At 36.0% G+C, this 18,410-nt stretch overlaps 1 long non-coding RNA gene across 2 annotated transcripts; it reads left to right on the top strand.

Annotated features, from left to right (window-relative positions):
* The first annotated feature begins 725 nt into the window (after positions 1-725).
* Positions 726-17,038, top strand: LOC141279475 (uncharacterized). 2 transcript variants are annotated; one of them, XR_012333742.1, is made up of 5 exons: positions 726-777; positions 5,537-5,609; positions 6,475-6,651; positions 9,500-9,613; positions 16,874-17,038. It is a non-coding gene; the product is annotated as an uncharacterized lncRNA (long non-coding RNA). The 2 variants fall into 2 exon arrangements; XR_012333741.1 differs by lacking the exon at positions 16,874-17,038 and having other exon boundaries at positions 9,500-9,723.
* Positions 17,039-18,410: the final 1,372 nt, after the last annotated feature.

Below are 18,410 nucleotides of genomic sequence, written 5' to 3'. Positions count from 1 at the left end.
GAAGAGGTAAAACCAAAGTGATCTAAGAGTTTAGAAGTCGAAATACACCCATCTTCCCACAAGAGAAGAAGCTTTTTAGAAGAGGAAGCTATTGAATTTGACCTTCTTGTTCAATAAGCAGAGTGTATAATTATTTACCTGTCACTATAGACTGAAAGTCTGTGTCTCCTAAAATACATATGTTGAAAGCTAATAATCCTTAATGTGATGGTATTAGGAGGTAGGACCTTTGGGAGATGATTAGGTCTGAGGGTGGAGTTCTCGTAAATGGGATTCGTGCCCCATAAAAGAGACCCCAGAGTGCTCCCTTGCCACTTCTACCCTGTGAGGACACAGCAAGAAGATGACTGTCAGTGACACAGGAAGCAGACCCTTACCAGACACTGAATCTGTTGGTGCCTTAATTTGGACTTTCTAGCCTCCAAAACTGTGAGAAATGTTTGTCATTTAAACCCCCAGTTTATGGTATTTTTGTCATAGCAGCCCAAGGGGGCTAAGATACCTACTAAGTTTTGAAAAGCCAAACAATATTATCTCAAAAATTTAACATATCTTACAATATCTGAATTTAAATTTTCAGTAAGTCAGAATAAATTGAGAGATATATGAGATCATATTTTCATTAAGTATAAGTTAATCATATCTATGTATATAAGAAGATTATACAAATTAATAAGAAAATAATGTGTTTCAATTCTAATTGACAGGTAACATGAAGAAAAGGTTCTCAGCAACAAAAAACAATAAACAAACGTGAAGGAAAAAATATACAATCATGTTAGTAAGAAAAGAAGTATAAATCAGTTTAAGAGGTTAGCAGATAGCTGCATGTGCTAGATCAGTGTATTTTAGTTGTTAAATTAAAGCAATAATAAGACACCATTTTCTTTGGTTATTTGAATGTTAGGCATTCCTCCCTTGTTGATAAGGAAATAGAGCCTGCCCTTTGTAAACTCATAGAGGCCATTAGAGCCAGAGTTGACATTCAAAGCATTATTTATTACATTTTTTTAAAATTAAATAAAAAGAGGGACTTCCCTGGTGGTCCAGTGGTTAAGACTCCGTGCTTCCACTGCAAGGAGCTCAGGCTCAATCCCTGGTCAGGGAACTAAGATCCCACATGCCATGTGATGGCGGCCAGGAAAAAAAATAAATTAAAATGAATAAATAAGTAAATAGAATAATACTGACAAAAGTAACAAAATAAGCATGGTTATTTATTGTTGGTGGCAGGAAATATTGCTTAAATTCTTAGAAAACAGTTTGATGGTATGCAGCAAAGCCAGCATATTGTTGTGTCGTATACATTAGTCTCATTGGTGAAACTTCAAGTAATAAGTCAAGCAAAGGAAATGTGGACAAAATTCTCTTATTATTGAACTATTTATAATTGCAAAATATCCAAAATCTATATGTCCAAAACTACGGATAAAATGTGGAAAAATGTAGTCTGAATTTTGTATGTTGTGTTGGAAGCTACTGTTTGCCTCTTTGAGTTTACTCTCCACCTTTCTCCTTCCAACGCTGTGCCCTGTTGGCTGACTTGTGTGTACCACTTGTGTGGGTTCTCTCACCCTCTGGCTTTTGCCTGTGTTCAGCCAATGGATAGCACGCTCGAGGGTCTGGGGAAAAAAGAGGAAAGTGTGGTTGGGATACATTCCCCCAACTCCCTCCCTGCTGGTGGCTGTGGTTGGCTGTGTCCCTTCATCAAATCTCCTAACTTCTGTAGGATAGCCCCCTCCTTGGAGCAGTCTCTCTAGGCTCTTGGCACAGCTCACTGCCCTTTTCTCTAAAAGCTTCTAATTACTAAAGCCTCCCCAAGTTACTAGCACAAGGTAGGGGCTACAGCATCTCTTGTTTTTCCTTAACACTGAGTTCTTTATTTAGCTCTTCTCAGATTGTCCATTTCAGTGTGCCATACATTTGTTTCATGCCAGGATTCTAACTGATATGAAGGTTGAGGTTTCCCTGAATTTTTAAAAATTGTCATTTATGTTAACAGAGAGTTTTTTCAATTTTGATAACATATGTTAAAAAGAAAAGAGCAGATTTTTAAAATTCAGCTTCATTGTCCCATTGTCATTGTAATTTTTACTTGTCCAAGAAACATTTTGTGATGGCCTACTCTGTGCTGGGTATTGTCTTAGACACTTGAAATATAAGATGTTCTATGAAACTGTAATATATGAAACATTATCACCAGTGATACATGCAAAATATAAATCTACCTGTTTATGATGTAGCTGTGATTCATAAAGATACTGTTAACCTGTTTTCCAAACATTATTTGCCAAGGATGAGACATGTATGTTCTTTAAGATTTTAATAATCTTTTATTTGATATTGCTAGAAGTTATTGTGTGACTTTATAGTATGTTATATTAATAAGCTTGTTTTTACACGTTAGAAAAATTAAGAATCTATACAGGTCTTCAAAAAAGTTACAAAAGTATACTTGAATCATGAACTTTCCAGTAAAGCATTAGGATTTTTCTTACAAATGGAGCTTCAAACACCTGAAATTTGAGTTCAGATTGCATCAAATATATCTAAACCCACTGACACAATATCAAAACCACCACCATCTTGGATAAAAGATTGTCTTAAGTGTGTTGTATATACTAAAAATGTAGTCCTATATTGGTAACTTTTCTAGTACTTTGGTTTTTCCTTTTAGACAAGCAAATAGGGGTTTATTTCACAGTGTTTAGTTATAATAATTCTTTTCCTTCCTTCCTCCCTTCCTTCCATCCTTCCTTTTTTTCTTTCTTTCTTCAAGTTGCTTCTAACTGCCACTGTCTAGTTGTCCTAGTATATATGTATGTTTTACATGTGTATAAATTTGGAGAGGTGTAGAAAAACAAATAGATGCACTGAAAAGATTAATGAGGCATATCAACCCAAACTAGCAATAGGGATGTGTTTTGTTTATCCAAAATGCTATAGCTATATACTAAATACATTATAAGTTTATATTACCATAATAATGCATTTCTCCCTAGCTATTAATCTCAGCTACAGAATATCACATGTATATTTAATCTTCCTTCAAAGGGATCTAAGCTTATTTACATGTTCTATATGTAGCATAGTTTTAAGGACATTTTAATATTGGCCACTAATTTTATACTGTCAGAATGTTTTAATGTAATTACAAAGGAATGTAGCTACAATCTAAGCTTATTTAATCTACATTCTCTCTGTTTGACCTTTCCTGTAGGAACATATGAAAAGAAATCCATACCATTCTACAAAATTCCCAGTTTGAGGAAAAGAGTAAAAATAACAAAATTTCAGCACGAATTATTTTGTATAGTAACAACCTACAATCTGAATCATACGGCAAGGAAAAAAGAGACGATCACAAACCTAAACAAACAGCTTTCTTGTTGCTCACTTTCTCAATCTCTTTAAAATAAAATAAATAAAGCATTTCAATGAAATAAATTATTTATGAGGAGCACAGTACCTTCTGTACAATGACTATATTTACTTTCAAGCACTAATGCTGAGAGATAGTATGTACAAAAGTCGACATAATTATTTTCTTTATTTGACTGTGGCGTCTGGATCTTCATCAGAGGACAAAGTGCAATTGGTTTGTTTTTCAAGTTATTTCTTATCTCAGTTGCATGTCAGAAAGATCATAGTGTTACTGTTTTAATTTTGATTGTTAACATAAAATTGGAATCCAAAGTAAAGGAAAATTGTGAAAATTAACTTGTTACAGGTATAAGAGAGCAAAGCATGGGTATTATGATAATGTAATCATTGAGAATCTGTGAAGTAAAATGTATTTTTAAAAACACAACGTTAATGTTTTCCTTTGAAATCTCCATGTAAAAATGGAAAACACAATTTTAATAGAAGACAGGCACCGGTAGTCTCTGAAGAATTACAACTTGGGAAATTAATAAAAATAGTATCTAAAATAGTATTAGTAAGATATGAAGCTCATTCATTAATGGTCTCTATGATAATATATCACTGAAAATGTTGCATGAAGGACAGTCTTTGATAGGATTATGTACAGTATAATAGCAAGATACTGGAATTAAAATTCACTGAGAAGATACATCTTGTGAACTGAAGGGTAAGAAGATAATAATGATAACATTAATAATAGTAAATAACAAGAATAAAATGATTCACATAAATAGAATTTCCCTCAGCAACCATTAGTATAATTATGGGAATGATAAGCTGGTAATCTACAGTAAATAGCTAATCTTTATTGATTCACTGTTTAATTTCTTCTTATTTTAAAGGCTTTAGAACTGCTGTCAATAACAATGTGTACAGGAAAAAGTTCTACCAAGGAAGAATCGGAAAAGAATGTACTGCATTGTGCAACGTACAGCATCTCTAAAGAATCTTTAAAAAATACATTTATATGCTATTGTTAGGGAAAAAGGAAAAAATGCATTCAAAAGATTTCCTCCCCTTTTTAAATAATTGCTGTGGGATTTTTTTCTAACACAGTTTATGGGGGTTCCAGAGATAAAGTGGGAAAATACAGCGACCTCAGCTCTGGCTCTTTAATCACAGGGAGCTAAGGATTATTCTTCATCAGTAACACCTGGGAGAAAAAGACCAGTCCATCAGCGGGCTGACCCCACAGCAGCCTTAGGGGCAGTTCCACCGCCATCAGCAGAGTTAGCGCTAAGGGTAACGGAGCTGTTATCCAAGGTCCAGATAATAGCAGGAGCAAAGAACTCACTTCCTGATGGTAGAAAATAAATTCCATGTTTAGCTCATGATTTCTGCTAACCAAGCCTCCTTCCAGGGAACGAAGGTTAATTTTCTTTTAACATAAATGAAAGATGAGAATGTGAAATGATGAGTCACTGGGGCACTCCATCAATGGCATCGCAAAAGGAGAAGTTGCAAGGAGACGGTTTTTCATTTTCCTGCAGTTGACACAAAACTCATGAGAAATATTTAGGTAGGATCTCAAATCATGAGGTGTAGTGATTACAGTGGTAAAAAAAACAAATTTTATTTCTATTCACAATTTTTTTTTAGCTAAAATCTGGATGGATTAATCAATTAAACTCATATGACTATTTTAGCTATCAATTATATTTTTAAAGTCTTTTTAAGATTCAGTTAAGCTATTTTTCTTTATTTCATTCTCCACACTGCCCCCTGTCCACTCCCCACTTCAGAAAAACCTGGAGCTCTGTAATGAAAGAATAGTACTTAGCACTGTAAAGTTTTAGCAGCCAAAATATCAGTTTGAACTAGTCAGTTAGTACTATACATGCTATCAATTATACAATTTCTGATTTGTCTCTTTAATAACAGACCCACAGGACTGCTTGCTATCTCCTTTCACCTTTATCCCAAGAGTCTTTCTGCCACATCTCAAGTCAGCTGTTGGGCTTCATATCCCCATGCTTATCCATCTTCAACTTAACTCTCTCTGGAGCCTATATGCCTCCCACTCCAACTCCTCCATAAACTTTCCTCTGTCTCCACTAAACCATATTTTAAGTGCTGAAAATCTTTCATATCTTTGAAATTGTCTTTACAGTTTTCAGTTTCTTCGTAATCAAAAACGTGGTTTCCCGTAGAAATCGCCACAATCTTCACAACTGTCTCCACTGGTAAGTAGTATATCTCCCTGCCCTTGTAGTCTCATGAGTTAAGAAAGGAGAACCATCATTGACCTTGGCCACCACCACTGTGGTTTCTAGATAATCATTCAGTCACCTGGAGCCAACTCCTTGCTCCTTTGAAGTTCTCTACAACTTCTCTTGTAACCCTTTTCCCTTCTTGTCATCATGACAGACCAACTCTCCAAGTTCTTCCCCAAGACCTTCCTAGTGACTTCAGCACATTCTCTATATTTCTATTCACATGGTAGTCAGCTATTTCTTTTTTAAATGTTTTTTGTTTGTTTTACTGATACATTGAAACAGCCACTTGAAAATGTTCTTTTTTTCAGCTTAATTGAGGTATAATTGATAAAATTGTAAGATTTTTGAAATGTACACCATGATGATCTGATATATGTATATCTTATGAAAGGACTCCACCTTCTAGTTAACACATCAATCAGCTCATTTAGTTATCCCTCTTTTTTTTTTCTTAGTGAGAACACTTAAGGTCCACTTTCCCAGCAAACCTCAATCATAGTGTTGCCAACTACAGTTACCATGTGATACATGAGGTCCTCAGACTTCATTCATCTCATAGCTGAAAGCTTATATCCTTCCTTCAGACCAATTTGGCAAGACCAATTGTTAAACAGTGTGGCACTGAAGCTAAAGAAGAGAGAGTCCAGGACATAACAAAAGGCCCTGCTAAGGAATGAATGCAGTCATTAATTTATCAATAGATCCCCAAATATGATTACTCTGTTTCAATCATTCACTTTAGTCATTCAGTCAACCAGCCTTATTAATCATCTACTATGCAATCTGCTGATTAAGGGGCAACTGCCATACAGTTGTTTATCTCCTCCAATAGGATGGGCACTGGGTACAACAACAGAACAATAAAAGGGAGGACCCAGTTCTGCCTGAAGGGATGGAGAGCCATCCAGGAAGCCTTCGCAGAGAAGCTGATGCTTGAAGCAAGACCTTGAGGGAAAGAAGAATGTCAAACAGGAAAAGGGAGGAAAGACCTTTCAAAATCAGGAAACAGGTAGTAAAAATTGTAAAGCCATATGAGAGAGTATGCCAACATGGGTGACATATAAGGTACACACAAGAAAGTAGCAGGAGGCAAGTGCCAAGATGCACTTCATTTTCTGCCACACCTCGTATTTGCCCTCACTGTGATGCAATCTGATCATCTCAAGCTGACCCTAAAACCCTTCAACAGTGTCCCATCAGAGTCAGATCCATATTTTGGAAACATTAGGAGTAACTGTAACCCAACAGAAGGAAGGCAGCCTCAGGAAGTTACTGTGTATATTTTCATTCTGTTTTTATTTCCTTAAAAAAATCTCCTTAATCTTCATTCTCTGGGGACTGGTGCTGGCCTTTGCCTTCTCTTTCCTGGCCTTGCAATTGTCTCCTCTCTGGTTTCCCTGACTCTACTCTTCCTTCTCCAATTTAATCTTCCCATTCATTCTTAAAAACAAATTTAATCATGTCACTCCTTAAATTTTTCAGTGCTACCAGCTGTAGGATAAAATGCAAACTCTAGCTTGACAAACAAGTACTCTTCATGATACGGTCCTGGTATTTATCCTCAGCCTCATCTCTTCTCACTCTCCCTACCTTTTGTAGTTCTATTCCACACGTTCTAAACTATCTGCAGTTCCTCAAATAGAGCATGCTGTTTATGTTCCTGCACCCTTGTGGGTGCCGTTCATTCTGTCTGGGATTCCCTCCTCACCTTATGTGGTGATATAGCAAACTCCTATTTAGTCTTCAAAACCCAGACCAGATGGTTACTTTTGTATGGCATTGTCCCTGCACCCTGTTAACGTATAGGATTTGTAGATCAACAGAATTTATCTATACATTCTCAATGCTATTTCTGTGCCTTACATATACAATTATATTACTAGTTTTCATGTCATATTAAAATTATTTCTTAGCATATGTTTCCCCTAACAACAGACTTTGACCTTCTCAAAAGCAGGAGTGTGTGTGTGTGTGTGTGTGTGTGTGTGTGTGTGTCTTAGTTTAATGCTGTGCAGAGATATAAAAAGCACCTAAATGAAACATTAAAATGAGCCAAATTGCATTGAATGAAAGGAAATTATTCTAAGGGAGGCTGGTGAAGGCTGGTGATACACATTTACTTTGGAACATCCGACTCCTACCAGGGTACTGTTTAAGTAGAATAATCAAGAGTGTTTAATGTAATGCAAACTATGTATTTTGCTGTCGGTAAACTCCAAAGTATGGAGGAGTTATTATGAGTTGAAACACTGAAAATCTCTAGGGTCCCTGAAAGGCAGCTGTAGGTCCAGAAGTTGCTCTCCATTTTCTTACACAGCTACCAAACCCTGTTCCTGTTTCCTGGTCTAGGGGGGAAATAAAGACTGAATATGTTGTGTCTGACTCCTTTGAGGGGAAGATACAGATTTGATTAAGGAGTCAACTTTCATATTCTTTTGATAATTAGCGATAACTTGTGACTATGAAGCTAAGCGTCACTCCTGCCCTGAACATGCAAACACGTGTACTTGATTTGCCCCGATATTGTCTTTCATTTCATAGTTTTCCATTTGTGTGCTACCCAGTGGTGTTTGCTGGAGGAGCCACTAACATTTGTCTTTAATGATCTTTGTGCTTGTTTGTGTGTTTGTGTGTGTGTGTAAACAAATGTTTTGCTACTTCTCTCTTAGTATCACCTGCAGAAAGGCATGCGTAGAATAAGGTGAGAATATTTAAGAGTAGAAAGGGAGGCACACATGGAAAAAGAATTGATGCATTATAAAAATAAAAATAGAAGCTTCTGCGAGTATGTATGAAAGAATGATACACTCTAAATGGAGCATGCAATTTTTGAAAGAATAAAGCTCTAAAATTTGGCTGTTCAGACTATTGTTAATTAGATAATTTAAGTCTAAAACTTAACTACTGAATTTAAACTATTCCTTTATATTTTATATCTGTTGTTGATTTCCTGTGAGAGCAAAATGATCTCACAGTTATTTGATTGCTCTCCACTTTAGTCTGGGTGCTTTGTATAAAATATAATACAGTACAGATGTCAACTCAAGAACTAAATAGCACATATTTCTAAAGAACCATAAAAAATAGGAACAGTACAGAAACAATGGCTCTGTAATTACTGTTTTGCTGTGGAGTGAGGTTAGGCATTTATCCTTGTACAGTCCTGATACACTTACAGTCAGATCTGCCCCTGTGGTCCTTTCCCCTTTGTTGATGAATGCATGGTGCAGGTACCCTGTATGGCCACTACACTATTTGAGGTCATCCTATACTATTAGCACAAATGGTGTGAACAATAGTTTATATGCCACTTAACTCCTTGGGAAAAACGGTTAACCTTGCTGGAGAGGACAGATCAGTCATGTACAGTTATTAAGGTCTAGAAGGTTTTGTTATGCTCTAAAATACTTTTGTACCACCACAGTCTACTTCTGTATGAGACCTATTTTAGCTGGAAAGCAAAGGAAGGAGAAATCACCTTTGGAAATTTTACAAAATCTATACAATGAAATAGGTGATGGAAGTTTTTCAAAGATCCATTTCATTAATGACACCTACACTGCAGAGCTGGCAAACATTTTCCCCTTTAGAAATAGACTTTCTAAAAATATGTTAATGAATTAAGAATAAAGGCTTTGTGGATGTAAAGATGCTTTTGAAAATTTTCAGCTTGCTAAAAGGAATTCAATCTGATCACTTTGTTTAAAGATTTCAGAATCATCTTATTATGTTTTAAGTGACTGCTTTTGCTATGAAATGAAGGGTCCTTATTAAATTTACTCCAGGTCATTACCAGACTTCATTTAAAATTAACTTTCAACCACTGCCCTTAGTAACTATGTATTTTTAATCTTGAGGGTCATCTGATGATGATAGTCTCAAAAGGAATCATCTGTGAATACCTAGGGAGACTCTTCAGCTTTCCCCTGTTTTTAATGAAACCATAAGGAGATTGCATCGCCTTATTCCTGGTGAGTAAAGGATATGTAGAAAAACAATCATGAATTTATTCTTATATTGTATGGTGCCATGTTTCATGCTTTTTTTTCTGAAATAAAATAAAATTTCCTTATAATACATTACAGGCACTGAAGATATTTTTTAAATATTATAAGTGGAAAAGCATGAGATGAGCATCACTTTTTTTAAAAGGGTCAGTGTACAGGACTGTAGATAATAAAAAAAAATGTGTTTCTTATGGCCCCAATAAAACACTTATGTTACGTTTTTCTTGTGTGCATTTAAACTAGTAACAAGAAGAAGTGCATTTACATGCCTTTTTCAAACAGTAGAAAAAGAAATCAGTTTACCACCACTGCTATTTAAATATCTTCTAACTGGCAAAATTAAACCATGTCTCTTTATTTATTTATTGCACTTGTAAAAAGATTAATGGGGATGTGATTCCTTGAGGCTTTTACATATAACCCCTTCACAAAGAACAAAATTATACAGTTTGGCAAATGAACTAAATTAGCTACATTTATTTAAATAATCACTATAGAGAAAACAATAAATCAACAACATTCTGCACAAAAAGAGTGTCTTGTCATTTGTTTTATCAAGGACACAGACTTTTTGCTCTTAGCTAATCTTGCTTCTAACAGTCTATTATCACATCAACCATTAATGAGAACTTGCAGTAGGAATTTAGCTGAAGCTGAGGAAAGAACAGTAGGAATAACTTCTACCTCTGTCGCCAGCACAGTTACTCTGAAATACATTCTTCTAATAAACATTTTATCAGAGGTTCCTAATAACTTCAGAGACAGTCAAAATGAAATGGCAGAGCTTTGTTAAATCAGGGGAAGAGACGATTTGAATGGTCATAATCGTGCAATTATCTCAGCCTCTGTCTATTTCAAAGGACTCTGTCCATATCTCCATCTATATCAGGAGTAAGTGAGTGCTGGAGCTCTAATGCTGAACCTGTGATATATTCATAAATCAGGACTTTCAGAGCCTGTCACAGGCACCATAATGAGGGTCATTATTCAGGCAGAGTGTCAAAACTACTATCAAAGGGCCTTCTCAGAATTACAATCATTCTGTTTCTTGTTAAATAAGCAATGTAGTACACAAAAATGGCAAACAAGAAGCAGGTCAATTTGATACAGTGTGAGGGCACAGAGATCTCTAGAGTAATTTACCCTCTGGGAATTCTGATGTCTGGTGAGATGAATTATACACACCCTCAAAAAAGATTAATGGTAATAAAACCCCTTGAACATTTTCACCAAAAAAGCCCTACAAATTGCTCATAAGCAACTTCAGAAACAAAGCTGGAAAAAAAAGATTAGTTTTTTTGTTGTTAGACCTAAAACTTCTTGCAAAGATGAAAATTATCATCATGGAAAATTGTCAGTAATCGGTGCACCAATAAAATATTATACATTTGAGTAACTTATAGTATTTGGTCATTAAAAAAAGTAAAATTGTAAAACTGGAAAATTTCCTTTCATTTGATCTTAACCTCATCACTACATCCACAAACACTCCTGTAGACTCACACATACACAAGCAGGAACCCACATGTCCCATGTATTACAAATAAAACCCAAAACATTGCACAATGGAGTAATGTCATAAAGAAACAATCTCCTTTAGTTCATGTTTTTCTAGTAAACACAGTGATATAGTTAAAGAAAGATTGAGAAAGTAGGCTTATAAATACTTTCATTTTTTATATATCAAAAAGGGGGGGGCTTCCCTGGTGGCGCAGTGGTTGAGAGTCTGCCTGCCAATGCAGGGGACACGGGTTCGTGCCCCGGTCTGGGAAGATCCCACGTGCCGCGGAGCGGCTGGGCCAGTGAGCCATGGCCACTGAGCCTGCGCGTCCGGAGCCTGTGCTCCGCAGCGGGAGAGGCCACAACAACAGTGAGAGGCCCGCGTACCGCTAAAAAAAAAAAAAAAAAAAAGGGAGGAAACAGTCTTTAGAATTATATGGTTATTAAGTATATAGTTACATCTTTCCTCAATTAGCATGCCTATGTTTTATATGCCCTAGTTAGTAAATGCTTTAGCACAACAGACAAGCCATGTTGTAAATTAGAACTAACATAAAAATAGGAGTCTAGGGCTTTTCTGGTGGCACAGTGGTTGAGAGTCCGCCTGCCGATTCAGGGGACGCGGGTTCGTGCCCCGGTCTGGGAAGATCCTACATGCCGCGGAGCAGCTGGGCCTGTGAGCCATGGCCGCTGAGCCTGCGCGTCCGGAGCCTGCGCGTCTGCAGCCTGTGCTCCGCAACAGGAGAGGCCACAACAGTAAGAGGCCCGCGTACCGGAAAAAAAAAAAAAAAAAGAGTCTAGGTGGACAAGAGTTTAGAGAAATTTTTATATACTTCTGGAGTGAAAATTCATATAATCTTGTTGGAGGATAATTTGATGATGTGAATACAATGTCCTAAAAATATTAATTCAAATCTGAATCCAAAGTTTCACTTGTAGAAATCATCCAAAGATATAATTATGTGCTAACATAACAATTAGAACTCTACGTATCTCAAGTAAAAGATTGGCTAGACCAGTTACATTTGAGCCAAATAATAAAATATTATGTATCTCCATTAAAAAGATGCTGTGGAATAATATTTACGATTCTGAGAAAATGTTCACTAAACATTTTTAAACAAATAAAGGAATTTGCAACTAAAATTAGGTATTGGATGATAAATTTTGATATATGAAGTTATTATTTTCTTTTTGCATTTTTCTGCATGTTTCAAATTTCATACAATCAACATATATTACTTTTGCAATAGATAAATATTATAAGTATATTACATGAGTATTTGTTTATATAATAAAGACTTTTTTTTTTTTGCGGTACGCAGGCCTCTCACTGTTGTGGCCTCTCCCGTTGCGGAGCACAGGCTCCGGACGCTCAGGCTCAGCGGCCATGGCTCACGGCCCCAGCCGCTCCGCGGCATGTGGGATCTTCCCGGACCGGGGCACGAACCCGTGTCCCCTGCATCGGCAGGCGGACTCTCAAACACTGCACCACCAGGGCAGCCCAAAGACATATTTATTTTAAGAGAAAATTTTGGAAGCTAAGTAGTATGATTTTAAAAAACTAAGAAGAAAACACTTTTCTAATAGAAATGAAAATTTTCCTTTTACAACTTTTTCAATGAAATGAACACTTATTAGGAATAAATAGATGCATTTAACATACATTTTTCAATCAGCACTGCTTGCAATCCATGGATCTTCAGTGATGCTACCTTTGGTGTGGACAATAGTCCCTGCTTGATATAAACATTTATAAGAAGATTTTTTTTTTACTTTTTATTGGAGTATAGTTGCTTTACAATGTTGTGTTCATTTCTACTGTACAGCAAAGTGAATCAGCTATACGTATACATATATCCCCTCTTTTTTGGCTTTCCTTCCCATTTAGGTCACCAACGAGCATTTAGTAGAGTTTCCTGTGCTATACAGTAGGTTCTCATTAGTTATCTATTTTATACATTGTATCAACAGTGTGTATAGGTCAATCCCAAACTCCCAATTCATCCCATCCCCCCCTTTCCCCCTTGGTATACATACATCTGTTTTCTATGTCTGTGTCTCTATTTCTGCTTTGTAAATAAGATCGTCTATACCAATTTATTCAGATTCCACATATATGTGTTAATATACGATACTTGTTTTTCTCTTTCTGACTTACTTCACTCTGTAAGACAGTCTCTAGGTCCATCCACGTGTGTTTGTATTATGTAATTTTGAAAAAATTCATGTTGAGAGGGAGGGAAGAGGAGATCTTTGAAATACTTGAAAAATTATTTTAATTCTTACGTTTTATCTCCATGTACTTTTGTTATTGTTTAAACGCAGCAACTCCTGTTAAAAACATAAATCCAAGGAACCATTTAGTGATTTTTAAATCCTCCACTTTTTTAGCTTTGTGCTAACTGGCTACAAAATGGGATTAAGCACAATCAGATATAGTGGATTTTACAAAAGAAGGCAGAGCATAGACTTAAGGATAGATACAAGCCATTAACAAATAGTTATGTTTAACCCCTTGAGCTAGTTTGCTAACCAAAAAATAAAATGAAAAATAATTGATCTTCATGTATAAGACACAGAGCTACTTCAAGAGACTTTAAAAACCTTTGGGTTAAGTGCTGGAAGCATTGCTTTTGAAAGAGCACAGACTTCACAATAAGACAAAATAGATTCAAATACAGGCTTCACCTTAACAGATACATATACCTTGTCCAGACTTACTCTTTAAGTAAATTGGTATCAATGAAATAATCAAAAGCAAACCAATTATGTTCTGGCATCTTTTCCATCTGTTTGGATTTAACTGTCTATTAAATGGTGTTTGCATGTGAGCAAATGCTCTTTTGTATGCAGAGGTACTCAATTATTTAGATTATACATTGGAATAAACAGTGCAGTGGAAGGACTGCTACCCTTGTAATATAGGACAATTACATTTTCTTGCATAGTTTACAGATTATTAAACTAATATCAATTCGACCCACACTGCCAGTTACTGAATTCTAACCTTTGCCTTCGAGACTTAGCTACTATGAGGGTCTAGTATCTACCCCAACAATTAGCAACCTGTGACAGTCATTTCAAACTATACCAAATTATGCAAATTAGTTTTGGGAAAAGGATTATATGAGAGGAGAACACAAAAATTTAATTTCAATAAAGATCAGAGGTGAGGTTTGTAGCTGCTTGTTGCTCCCAGATATCTGTGGTTAAAAAGAAGTGGATCGAGCTTCCCTGGTGGCACAGTTGTTGAGAGTCCGCCTGTTGATGCAGGGGACACGGGTTCGTGCCCCGGTCCGGGAAGATCCCACATGCCGCGGAGTGGCTGGGCCCGTGAGCCATGGCCGCTGAGCCTGCACGTCTAGAGCCTGTGCTCCGCAACGGGAGAGGCCACAACAGTGAGAGGCCTGCATACCGCCAAAAAAAAAAAAAAAAAAAATGGGTCTTTTGTTCCAGAATGGCTTTCCACACATAAGCAGGTCAGGAGAGGCCTCAGTGTGAGCCTCTCCACACACGGGAATGTCAATTCCACCCCAACTGGGCACCTAGGAACTGCAACTAAGATTTCCTTTGTTAGAAATACCTTGATTTAATTTTCCTGAAAAAGGTGTTAGGTCATTAACACATATGTTCATCATGATGTGTGATATTTACTAACTATAACAAACTATCATGTTTAAAGTCTATCTTCACAGACTTCAATTTTTATAAAGATTACTCAGTGAGGTAACCTTTTTCGTCACACTTCTACATTTTAATTACAAAATTCAAAAGTACTTTTTTAATTACAAAAATAATATTTATGCTGAAAGAAAACAGAGATCCTCCTCTTTCCAGTCCTACCTGCCATTTGTTATAAAATGTTTGGTATGGATTTAGATATTTAACCATGTTTATAAAAGTAGGCATGATTTTTTAAAATCTATATTTTATATAAAATAGAATTAAAGAACTTGAGAGAACAGGAGGTGCAGGTATAGTAAACTGGTGACTTGATTCCTCAGTGTGATTTGCTGGAAAATTTGTTTAAATACACTCTATTTTCGTATATCCAATGTGCACCACTTGCTTATGTTTTCCACCTGTCCACAGAAGGCATTTGAGTTAGCTGTTGGAGACCCTTGATAGTTAACCTGTTTTTGTTTTAATAGATAAATTGAGGGTAGGAGAGGTTAAGTCCATACTCAAGATTATACAGCGAGCTAATGGCATTTAGGGGACTAGACTGTGTAGTAAGTCCTTGTGTAGTGCCTGTGCCTCTAATCTCCACCGGTTCTCATGTCATGAATAGGCTGGATTTTTCACATCATATCTCTTTTATGTTTCATTCTAGCATAAAATTCATGCAAATTTGAGAAGTTCTTGTATTAATCTAAAATATGTTCCAACCCTTGCATAAATGTAGAAAGGAAATATGTTTTTGTTCTGATAAACTCTGAGTCATCTCAAATCACAGACCGTATTTATTCATTTTTATATATCCAGTATTGCGACGGTCAGTTTTATGTGTCAACTTGCCTAGGTTGTAAGTATCCAGATAAATCCAGTACTAATCTGCTTGTTGCTGTGAAGGTGTCTGTAGATGTGATTAACATCTGCAGTCAGTTGATTTTATGTTAAGGAGATTATCCTGGATAATCTAGGTGGACCTGATCCAGTCAGTTGAAAGGCCTTAATAACAAACCTGAGTTTCCCAGGTAGACTGGAGTGTCAGCTCCTACCCAAGAGTCTTCAGCCTGCCCTTCCTGACAGCCTACCCTATAGGCACATTGGATTTGCCTAGTCAGACCCCCGCAATCACATAAACTAATTCCTTGAAATAAATAAATTATATATATATATATATGTAGTTATATATTTTATATATCTCCTACTAGAACTCTGACTGAGAAAAGTAAGTACCTGCTACATAATTCATAAGTGTTCTCTGTTTTCTGAACTGATGGATATATGAATGAGTACGTTATGTTTCTTTAAAAACTATATCTTTTGATTGAATTTTTATCATATTACAAGCATTTTGTTATTTTTCTAATATATTTTAATGCATTAAAATTGATAAACAGGTCTCCTTTATGACCTAGGTATCTAATGTCTATTTTATTTCTCTTGTTAGGAAATGCATCTCATCATTTGTCATGAGTAGAGTGGACTAGCTTCCTTAGTTACAGAAGTATACAGAGATGGAGAAGACTCTTTAAAAAATAATATTTGTAGGAAGGAGTGTACATTTATATATTCTGTGCTCAGCTGCTGAAGAAGCACCTGTTAAATCTCCCCAGACCATTATGAATCCCTTTTTTAAAATCTCTAGTGCTGTAAATAATGAAATAGCAATATCTTGCAAGCATTGTATTGACTATAGTATCCCTTTGAAGTGAAGATTTGGCATATGGGTTACTCAGATCCTGTTCTTCCATTAATTAAAATTCTTATATATTTTTTGAGGGGGTGAATATGTTAAATTTTTTTTCCTAGTGACAATTCAATTATATAACTTTGTCATTGATCAACTCTTATAGGAGTAATGACAATGACAGCATAATTACTCCCCCCCCCCACACACACACCCCTCCTTCATGGCTAAGAGAAGAAAAAAAATACAGAACATGTCTTTTCATACAGTTGATTGAATGTAGAGCTTTTTAAGGATCCCAGGGTCAGATTGGTTCCAACCTACAGAATATATGACTCCAAACAAAACCGTTCCTATATTCACAGGTGAAAGAACAAAAGTCTAGCTGCACAATCAAGTCTTTTACACTACAGCCATTTGCATTTCCAATGAATGTTGACTGCATACCACAGGCAGGTAATGTCAAGGTGACAGGTATGCGGGAGATGATTCTGATTCATAATGCATGTAACTCAAGGTGCACTTGTGCATATCAGACCATATAACACTGTTTATCAGAAATGTTCTGGGACAGCAAAACATTTAGGTAAACAAGGTTTTGTGTAATCAAGGGAGTTACAGGGTAATTGATTCATGTCAGGAGACATAACCTAGATTTAGATGGAAGGTAGTTTTGAATTGAGGATTTTGGAAATGTGGAGCTTTAAATACATAAATGTAGGATTCTCAGATTTCATTAGCAATATTAATGTGTATTTTGGTTTGCATTTTAGACACATAAAAATAAGTTATCTGGAATCCTGTAGGTAATTCCAGAGACAGTAAAAAAATTTAAAGCATAAATAGTCAAGTGTTTGAATAAACATTGTTTTCAAATATAATTTGTCTTGAAGCTAAATACTGGTTCAAGTGAAAAAAGAATCTACCAGTATCCATCTCACTACAAATAACTCAATTTCATTAGTCTGTCATACAGAGTGAAGTAAGTCAGAAAGAGAAAAACAAATACTGTATGCTAACACATATATATGGAACCTAAAAAAAAAAAAATGGTTCTGACGAACCTAGGGGCAGGACAGGAATAAAGACGCAGACGTAGAGAATAGACTTGAGGACACGGGGAGGAGGAAGGGTAAGGTGGGACGAAGTGAGAGAGTGGCATGGACATATATACACTACCAAATGTAAAATCTATAGCTAGTGGGAAGCAGCTGCATAGCACAGGGAGATCAACTTGGTGCTTTGTGACCACCTAGAGGGGTGGGATAGGGAGGGTGGGAGGGAGATGCAAATGGGAGGGGATATGGGGTTATATGTATATGTATAGCCGATTCACTTTGTTATACAGCAGCAACTTACACAACAATGTAAAGCAATTATACTCCAATAAAGATGTTAAAAACAAAAAATTCAGATCAAAAAAAAAAGAATCTACCAGTATGTGGGAACTTGGGCTCTATTTTTGGCTACCCAAATACATGTTTTAATTTTCAAATATTAAAAATAGCTCTGTACGTAACCTAAGTTTTCTACATAATTATTCATTTTGCACTTCAGTTTTTCCTGTATGTTCCTGATCCAGCAATAGAGATGGAACCATATAAATTCTAAGGTATGGTTGATGATTGCTTTACTGTTTGATTTCCTGACAGTTGGGCTTTCTATCTTCACTATATGCTTCCCTTCATGGGCAAATAATTGTTTATACTATAAGGAACAGTAATCTGTTCTATATTGCTATTACATTAAGAATCATAGACATTGAGTTGGAGATTTACTATTTAGAGTTTAGAAATTTTACTTGAAAGGCTTTCCGTGTCCTTTTTGATGTTTAATAAAGCCTCCATAATCCGGCAAAGTGATGAGTCCCTTATCCAGTCTCACAGCTTTTATATCTGCCTT

This window comes from Tursiops truncatus, chromosome 9, assembly GCF_011762595.2.
Source record: "Tursiops truncatus isolate mTurTru1 chromosome 9, mTurTru1.mat.Y, whole genome shotgun sequence".
Taxonomy (NCBI): domain Eukaryota; kingdom Metazoa; phylum Chordata; class Mammalia; order Artiodactyla; family Delphinidae; genus Tursiops; species Tursiops truncatus.
This window is presented reverse-complemented; position numbering and strand designations above follow the sequence as displayed.